This window comes from Natrix helvetica, assembly GCF_964273705.1.
Source record: "Natrix helvetica genome assembly, chromosome: 2".
Classification (NCBI taxonomy): Eukaryota; Metazoa; Chordata; class Lepidosauria; order Squamata; family Natricidae; genus Natrix; species Natrix helvetica.
Window position 1 is genome coordinate 59,730,729 of NC_138552.1, and position 10,264 is coordinate 59,740,992.

Consider the following 10,264-nt stretch of genomic DNA (forward strand, 5'->3'; position numbering starts at 1 on the left):
CCAATCTCTCTGTCTGCAAGAATACCCCATGTGTTTTCTATTTCTCTTAGAAAATATAAATGGTGGGCATCGACAGATCAATGCTTTCTTTGGGCATACTGTATGCCCCTCTTGCTCAGAACAGAAAAAAATATTTGTGAACCTAGAGGGAACACCTTTGCTAATTTGGTTTCTGGTAAATGAGTGCTTTACAAGTGGCCATCTCCAAATAAGACAGACTAAGCCCCACACCCATTCTGGCAACCAGTGAGGGTGTCCGGGACAACCTTCAAAAGTCCAGATATATTCCTTGACTCAAAAAAAATGTTGCCTTTGTCTGTCCTTCCATACCAACTGCATAGCCAATGTTCACTGTTGTTTAATTTTGATAGATGGCACTTTTGCATTAGCTTGGATGAGATGTAGGTCTGAGGACACTGCCAATCTTTTTTGGAGTCACACGTCCCTTGGGAATTTTTTGCACTCAGAAATGTTTAATGATTCGGATGAGTTACAAGTTCCACAGTGCAGTGAGGCCAGCCTTGTCATCTCATGTCCTGGACTATTTATCCTTCCAAAGATATGTAATAGGAGTCCCAGCTTTCCATTTGAATCTATTTGTTATTAGAAAGTTTTAACAGCTCATTATGTTGGCTTTATATCTTTCTTCTAACTACTCCAATCAACCATCAGGAATAAACATTGCAGAAAATGCCAAGCAGCCAAACTTAATAAAAAATTAAGTAAGGGTAGAAAGAACTGGAATAAATCTTGCTGTCTTCATTCCTGGTCTTTGTAGCACAGATAGAATTATTAAAGGCTAACTATGTCAACAGCAGATCAGAATTATTTACAACTAGACATAACACAACCGCAAAAGGCATGTTTTTTTTTTTTTTTGCTTTCAGAAATAGGGCAAACAAAAAAAATCTTGTACTGCTTTGTTTTCAAATCAGGTCTTATCCAATTTGATCCATGATAATTCATTTTAGTTTTTGATGTTTTTTTCCCCTAAAAGAAGAGAATTTCAGATAAATTCTTTGGGTGAAGTTGGATATTCTCCAACTTAGTTAAGAGACGGTCTGGAGGCATGGGTGAAAATTCTCTCTTGTTGCACAATTGTCTCTCTGAAGCCTCACAGCTTCTGTATGTTATAATTAAAACCCAAGAAAAGATACTATAAGGGAAATCTTCCTATTAATTTTCATCAGCAGTGGTGCTACCACTAATATTAATATTAATAGAAAATTGTGCCTTTGGGAAATGATTCAAGAATTTCTCCCTTCCTTAATATTTCCCTTATAAATTGTTTTCAGTGCTGCTTAGTACCAAATAAATTTATTGTTGATGACAATAAACATGGTAATACAGGTAGTCCTCAACTTACAACCATAATGGAACGGGTCCATCATTGTCAAAAATTGCCATAGAAATTAAATGAGGTGCTGACATGATCATTTTGCTTAATGACTCCAATCTCTGCTTTCCCCATTTGGGCCACTAAGCTTTCAAGATGGTGCTACATGGCCTCCACTATATAGGAAGGTCAAGGGGCATATTGGCTAGACTTTCTTCTCAAATGTGATCTCCAGAGGTTGCGCTGAAGAAGGAGAACCAGCTGCTCCACCCCTTAGTCTCCTGAAAGCAGGTACCATTTTGGAGCAACCACAATTCATTGCAACTGTTCCCAAAATGGTACCTGTTCCTGAGATGGCATCATGTAGCCTCTGCTGCCCAGAAAATGCTGCATAGCACTTTGCTTCCCAAAGGCCTACCAAAAAAGGCAAGTAACCCGATTGGTGATGGGAGGTGGACAGGAAGATGTGGGACCCAGAGGGTTGGGAAACAGGCACAAGACCTGCAGAGACTCAGCAGGAGAGGATGGAGTTAGTAGGTGGTGGGGAGACTGTTACATCTCCGCAGTTGCTTGTAAGGGTGGATGGATTGCTAAGCACATGAATGTTATTCACGTCAATACAGGGGCCCTGCAGTGATTATAACTTCAGGCAGGGTCATAAGTTCCAAGTTTAGCACCATTGTAATTTCAGTTGCTGAATGGCGCTAAGTCAAGGATTGCCTGTAATTGTGCAAATGCAAATGACACACACACACATTTTGGGTTTATGTAGATGACCATTGAGAACCAGTTTTGTGTTATGGCTGAGGGACTAAGCTAGAAATAAGGAGACTATGATATCAGTCCCCTCATTAGGCACAAAGCCAGCTGGGTGATTCTGGGCCAGTCACTCTCTAGAAAAGGGGCAATGGAAAACCACTTCTGAAATCTTGCCAAGAAAACTGCAGGGGCTTGTCCAGGCAGTTGCCAGACATCACACACAGAAACACACCTCCCTCCTTCCAATCAATATTATCTTTAGCAGTTTCAGGACTCTGGAGGGCACAGGAGCAAAACGGTAACTGATGCCGAATAGACTTGGGTCTCAAAAGTTATGTACCATTGGATTTTTATAACTGGTTTTTAAACAAGGCAGCCGATAAACAATGACCATCTGCACTGGTGGTGGGGTCCTCCCGGTTTGGACCAGTTCAGCTGAACTGGTAGTGGTATGCTGGCCTGGGTCGCAGAACCTGCAGAGATCCAGGCCAGCCACGCCTACAAACTGGTTCCCTGGTCGCCACCACCGCCATCTTGTTTTTTTAGTTTTGTGCATGCACAGGACAATTTCTATTGAACTGCGCATGCACAGGACAATTTCTCAAAGTGCGTGCACGAGCAAACCAGCAGTAACACCAGCCAGAACCCACCCCTGATCTGCGCAGGAGATAGTTACTATTGACGACTATACAAATTGAAAAGACAAATTGATATTGCTCTTTTCTGTAAGGGCTGTGCAGCCTTTCAAATTCAGGGCCTTAAACGTGCTTCAAACACAAAGGTGGAATAATAGCCTCTGCAACTCTTTAAAGCTACTATATCTCAGCAGACTGGCACATAAGCCCTTTCAGATATATGATTCTACGTACTTTCTATGTAGTAATTCCGTGTAGCAATCCTGTAGAATGCAAAATTGGAAATTGTCTGCAATTGAATAATTGTGAATAGAACAGTGTTCATTGACTTATATGTTAGAATCCTTCATATCTTTATAGATACCTACCATAGCATAAGTATTAAAACAGTAAACAGGGCTATTAAATCCTGTTGTCCCCCTACTTAATGTGATAGCTAATTACTGAACGTATGCTTATTCTGACATTATGGAAATACAATGCCATTAAATGTTCTTCTCTAGCTTCCTGTTCCCTTGTGGCATATGCTGATGCCACCTTTCACAGATGAGTCAGTATCACACATTTCAAAGAAAAGGAAGACCTTTTCTTTGCCAAGCCCCAAAGCCTAATTTGGGTTCCTAGCATTTTCCTTTCTAGAAGACACATGAACCGTAGGTGGCCATGCTGTTTCTCACGGTACATCTAAAGGTTTGCAGATTGATATCCCAGCTGAAATTTCTGTTACAGTGTTCTTCAAGGAAACCCCCCTCCCACCCTTAATTTTTGTATCAGGTTGCAAAGCTTCCAACCAGGGAACAACAGAAAAAACAAGGATCCCTTCTGGCACGATAAAGATCAGCTGGCGTCATGGGAGGATTCAAGTAATCTGCTTTTTGAGTGATACTGTTGCAATAGGTTTGGCACGATGGAAAGGTTTGGCAGTTGTTATTTTCTGTATGGTAATCCTCAGATGTGGGAGTAAGATTCTTTTGATATCTCCTACTTGGTTTATTAGGTAGCAAATCAATTCTCTGATTGCACCTTAAAAGGAGAATATTTGTAGCTCGGAGTTGAAATGAGGGGGTACTTGATGCTCTCCTGGCTTGTTTTTTCTTGCAGACGTTTCATTACCCAAGCTAGGTAACATCATCAGAGTTAGGTTTTAAGGCCTTTCTGTAGCATGCTGTGTTCTGCAGCAGATAGAGTAGTGATGGCGAACCTTTTCGGTACCAAGTGCCTAAACTGGAACGCATGTGCATGGGCACCAGAGCACTGGGTTTCAGGCACGTTCATGTGCACCAACAGCTGGTCTCTGTGCATGCCAGAGCGCCAGAAACTCGAAGAACAGCTGGCCGGCATGCCTGTTTTTTGGCCAGTTTTGGTCATTTTTCAGACTGTTTTTAGGCCATTTTCCAGGCCATCTTTTGGCCCAAAAAACAGCCTAAAAACAGCCCAAAAATGGTCTGAAAAACAGCCTGTTTTTTGGTTGTTTTCCAGACATTTTCCAGTGCTCCGGAACCCACAAAGGCCAGCTAGCTGGCATGCATGTACATGCCGGAAACCAGGAGAGCAGCTGGTGACGGCAAGCGTGGCCACAGAGAGAGCTTTGCGTGCCACCTCTGTCACACATGCCATAGGTTCACCATCATGGGGATAGAGGAAACCTGGACACATTGACCACCCATTCAGGCTCTGGTGCCTCTTTGATTCTGGGACTGAGTTTGAGGAGTTAGGTTTACATTTGGTTTTCCTTTTTTCCAGCATGTCTCTAGGAAGCACTCATGATGGTGGTGGCCAGCCTCTCCATATACTCAAGAATTTCTTTTAAAAATGCTTTTCTTTCCAGTGGGATTACTAAGCCATTTTTCTTTCTTAAACTGAATGATAATTGTCAGGATTTTCCCTATGCGCCACTTTAGAAAAGACCTTTTAAAGAGCTGGAATGCTTAATTAATATTAATAAATTCTGGCTTGCATCCAAGGGTTTTATCAATTTGAAAAACAACTATTTCAAAGAATTGTAAAGTTTAAGTCAACTCTCTTGATAAATCCTTAAGATTTTCAAAATAGCAGTCAGGATCTCTCCCCCCCCCTCTAATTTCAAAATACAGTAAAAATGAATATTCCAGGAATGCCATTGTGACAGCTTGTTGGTTAAGACAGTAGAATTATATGCAATTAATGAAGAAAATAAGCTTAAATGTCAACAGTTTAAAACAATTCTTATTGTTTTAAACTGTTGACATTTAAGCTTATTTTCTTCATTTCCTTTTGTTTCCTTTGAATTATACTTGAACTAAGAATGCAGGATGAGATGCAATTTTAACTGTGGAACTCACTGGGAGATTTTCAGTCAATCACAATCTCTCAGTCATCTGACTGACTGACTAATAGACAAGTATATATTCTTCCTATTTTGTTGTCATGGGGTGTTACAATAAATGTAATTTTCTCACCCTGTTAAACTTATTCTGTTTTGTTCTCCTGCTATGATTAAATCTAAAATAATTTTTAAAGGGGTTTCTGGATCTCATAACCTCACAAAATTTTAATTTTGATTTGAAAGATTTCTATATACATAGAAAGCAGAGCTGATGAGTATGGCAAAAACCAAGGGATTGGTGTAGACTTGTTCTTTGGAACCTTTCCTGACAAGGAAAAGAAAGGAGATTGCCCATATATGATTTGGACAGCTACTCCTCACAAGAAGGTTACATAGCCAGAGGTTTTTGTGGGTTTTGATGGGATTTGATGGGATTAATCATCTTTCTTGCAACTGCAATGGAGACTTTTAAAGGACATTAAGTTCACAAATCACTTTTTAATCCTTTTAAAAATTGTTCAGTAACTACTTTTAAGGAAACTTGAACAACATTTAAACAAGTTTGAAAGCATCAGGTAATAATTTTCAATCCTGAATGAAAGAAAAAAATAATTGTAAGTTTAAGAATTTAAAGAAACTGAGAAAACCAGCAAAAATTAAATAAGATGTTGATCTTAAAAAGTTATAAATGGGCTAAGGCACCACATAAAATTGGAATATTAAAATTTTTACAATAATATTTTGCAATCAATTATAAAGTACAAAGAGCTTTTTATGAGATTATTATTATTATTATTATTATTATTATTATTATTATTATTATTATTATTATTATTATTATTACAAAACACAACATAGATAAGCAATTTCATGATTTTTAAAACTAGACAGTAGAAAACTAAACATTTTAGGTAGAGAAAAGATATATAGATATGGAAGATGATACAAAACATTATGACAATAAAAATACTGAAGGAGATTTTTGAAGAATGGAATCAGAAAATGGTAGTCACAATATCAACAATGCCAGTAATGATGTCTACTCCTATGGATAAACTATGCCCATTGAAGAAATGACAGCTGTGGAACAAATTTTATCTGTCAAGATAGAGATGAACATGGATTTATAATTGACGACCCAAGAGAATGACTTAGAAAAGGATAAACGAAGAAAATAACCTGGAAAAAATTTTTTCTCATAGAATATACAAAATAGCTTGACCAAAAATTTTAAAATAATTCAAATCCTAGAACAATATTTGGATGTATTAAAAATTAAGAGTTTTTGAAGTAAAAGGAAAGAATATAAAGTTGGTTTATTTGATAAAGGTTAAAACAAGATTTGTTGTACTTCTGGCAACTCTTTATGGACTTTCTGCTGACATTATGACTGAAAAGATGATGTTTCACAGAGTTGTTTATATCACTTAAACAAGATGGGATATGGCATGAAGAAATAAATGTAATTTTATAGAGGGTGAGGAGTTACTAAATTTGTTTATACTTGTTGGGATGGGGGTTGAAAGTTACTATTTCTTTTTTTCTTTATTGTAAACTCACTTTTTTCTCTTTTGTCTTTTTATCACTTTTCGCACTTTTGCCCCTTCTCTGTATTCTCTTTTCTTTCTTTAAATTTAGTTTGTAATGGATTTTACTATTATAATCAACATTCTTAATGAAGTTCAGGTTGACAATTGACCTCCTGGAATTTTTTCTATGAACTGCATGAGGGCTTTAAAATAAAAATACACTGCGGAGAATTAAAATATACACAGAAATAAACTAATCTAGAGGATAAACAATTATGGTTTCTAAGAAAAAGTGAATCCAGTCTGACATTTTATATTCTCTAGCGCATAAAATAACTTTTTTAAAAAATTGGTCTGTGATAGATTTCTGGTAAATCTGTCTCTTTATCTCTCTTCGTATGTTCATTTAAAAAGTGTGAAAACATGTTTTTGTGCTGAGTTATGGTAGTAGCATTCAACAGTGGCATTCAAATTTTGGAGGTAGCCCAGAGGTGGAATCCTTCTGCACCAATCAGTGCCTTCTGCCCTTCTACTCCCACTGGCAGCAAAACTGCACAGACAGATGATTCCATTCATAGATGGCCAAAACATTAAAATGATGCTTTACCAAGAGAGCTATAATTGCAATCCTGGTCCATAACCTCAGTGTCCCTGATCTCTGATTTTTTATGTGTTTATTTTATTTTATCTGAGAATATTTTTTTTTAGAAGAAAACAACATCATTCTTTAACTTTTCAGAGCTTTTCCCTAAAAATGTAAATTCATTGCAAAATACACCTTTCTTGAATGCCAGAGTATGATCAGGATGAAATCAAGCTTTTCTTTGATTGGTAGAGCTTCTTCCATTAAGGGAAATGAGAGAATTTACTTCCCTCCTTCCCCTCAAATCCCCCTGTGACTTCCAAATGTGATCTCTAGGGATCAGTAACTACTGCACAAGAGTAGTTTTCTACAAAGACTGTCAACAAAACCAGTTATAATTGGAATCACATTACATCAGTCATTGAAATTCTAAAAGCTATAAATTGAATGTTGAGTTTGTGGCAATTAGAAATTTTTAGCAGTCTCTTGATATTCAGCTAATTCTCGAGCAGTAAAGGGACTCTAGAATGTTTAGTTCATGATCACAAAGATGTGTACGAAATAGGCTGATTACTAGAATAATCTAGGAATTATAGCAATAGGGATATATTGTGTTTGTTTGCCTAATAAAGATTGCTCAGGTCATTTCAAAGCTTCCTTTTTTCCACAACTGACATCAAGCAGCAAAAGTGCAAATATGTTTTTTCCAAAACTTGCTTTGTGAATAATCAACATCCACATTATGATGAGGACACAATTAGTTCATAGGCTGACATAGGCATGGTGGAGATTAGGAAACTATGTATCAGAAAATAACACCATTCTCTAATAAGAAAGCTATTTCCCTACTTACACTGGATCCTATTTCCAGCAACCCAGATTATCATTTGATTGCGTTAAAAAATAATATTTTTTTAATGGCATTCCGGATCCCTTTCACAAAACCTGCATCAATATACTGTAGTTTTGTTACAGAAACATATTGACGATGATAGATTTCAACATAATTTGGCTCTCAGTATTTAGGAGTCAGTATCAGTTTCAGGTTTAATTTAACTAACCTAAAAAAAGCTAAGCAGGTTTCTATTTGGCAAGTACTTGAACAGGATACCATTAGTTATTTAGACCAGCTGCCCCCAATGTTTTGGGTATCAAGGGACCAGTTCTGTGGAGAGAGGTTTTTCCATGGATCGGGAGGGGGGTTCATGGTTTCATGCAGGGGTGAAATCGAGCAGGTTCTGACAGGTTCTGGAGAACTGGTAGTGGAAATTTTGAGTAGTTCGGAGAACCGGCAAATGCCACCTCTGGCTGGCCCCAGAATGGAATGGAGAATTTGCAGTATCCTTCCCCTGGAGTGGGGTGGGAATGGAGATTTTGCAGTATCCTTCCCCTGGAGTGGGATGGGAATGGAGATTTTGCAGTATCCTTCCTGGAGTGGGGTGGGAATGGAGAATTTGCAGTATCCTTTCCCTGGAGTGGGGTGGGAATGAAGATTTTGCAGTATCCTTCCCCTGGAGTGGGGTGGGAATGGAGATTTTGCAGTATCCTTCCCCTGGAGTGGGATGGGAATGGAGATTTTGCAGTATCCTTCCTGGAGTGGGGTGGGAATGGAGAATTTGCAGTATCCTTTCCCTGGAGTGGGGTGGGAATGAAGATTTTGCAGTATCCTTCCCCTGGAGTGGGGTGGGAATGGAGATTTTGCAGTATCCTTCCCCTGGAGTGGGGTGGAAATGGAGAATTTGCAGTATCTTTTCCCTGTCATGCCCACCAAGCCACACCCACAGAACTGGTAGTAAAAATATTTGAAATTTACCACTGGTTTCATGTGCTGCCTGCATCATGTGGATGGGGCTTCACTTATTTGCGTGACCCTGTTTCTGGCATGCAGCAGCTGGTGCCACTCCATGGACTGGGAGTTGAGGACCCCTGATTTAGACCAATGGAAACGTTTTTTTAAAAAAACATGCTGGAAAAAGCAATCACACATTTTATTACCAATATAGCTATCTGGAAGTCACCAGAAATCAAGTTCAATGTGAGAGAGATTTGATTATATTTTATCCAAGCTAGCAGAATTACTTCATTTGTTTACTTCATCTGTTCTGCAATGTCCAGAAAATGTTTTCCTGATTAATGTTTTTTAAGCTGGTTCATTTAACACCACTTCCAATTTAGCAGATGACATTTTAAAAATAGCTGTAGCTATTTAAAAAGAACTACAGATATTCAGGTCTAGATTTGCGAGCTTTTCAAAATTGGAATATGAATAGGCAACCTATACAAAGCAGTCTTTATTCTGGGCTAGGAAAGCTATATTGGAAAAAATAGTTTAAGAATGTGCTTGCACAACAGCTAATCGAGGGTGAGTTAAATCAACACATACTGAATTCACAAAACTGCCTGCAATATACTGATACTGACTACAAAGATGGGAGCCCAATCAGTCACAGCTCAGTTGCTGGTGGCCTTCTTAGCAGACCAATTCGCCTCTGAAGATGCAGCCACAGTTGTCAGCAAAATCTGTTCTCTACACAATGATTACTAAACCCAAAGCCTAACACTACCAAGCAATTGCCTAGATCTACACAGTACACTAAATCCACTTTAGCTGGGTATGTAGCCCACATTGAGCCATAAACTAGCACACAAAATTTAAGCTTAACACATTTTGTGAATATAGTCAATGAGGTTAGTTCAGAGTTCTTAGCTCTGTTGGGCAAAATAGTATTCACAGATGTTATCACCCCTTCCCACATTTTAACACATGAACCAGAAATTGCAAAAAAGAGAGAGTACATTTAGTTTTCTTATAATACATAATATAGTATTTAGAGGGTACTACTATGTGACACATCTACCCAATGTTTATGATAACCAGGACAGAGGCTTCTATTGGTAGCCTAATGCTTTATAATGGCCTAGCGGATACCTCCTCCGATCTTAAAACAAGCACATGGTGTCTGCTTCCAGTTTTAGTTTAACTTCAAAGAATTTTCCCCACTAGCAGCTGGGACAGCTGATCCCAATGCAATGGAGATGCTGCGGCAAGAAGAATTCCAGTTTAAGCTGCTGCTGCATATCCCTCTGAAGTTTGGAACAGCTATTTCATTCCTTAGT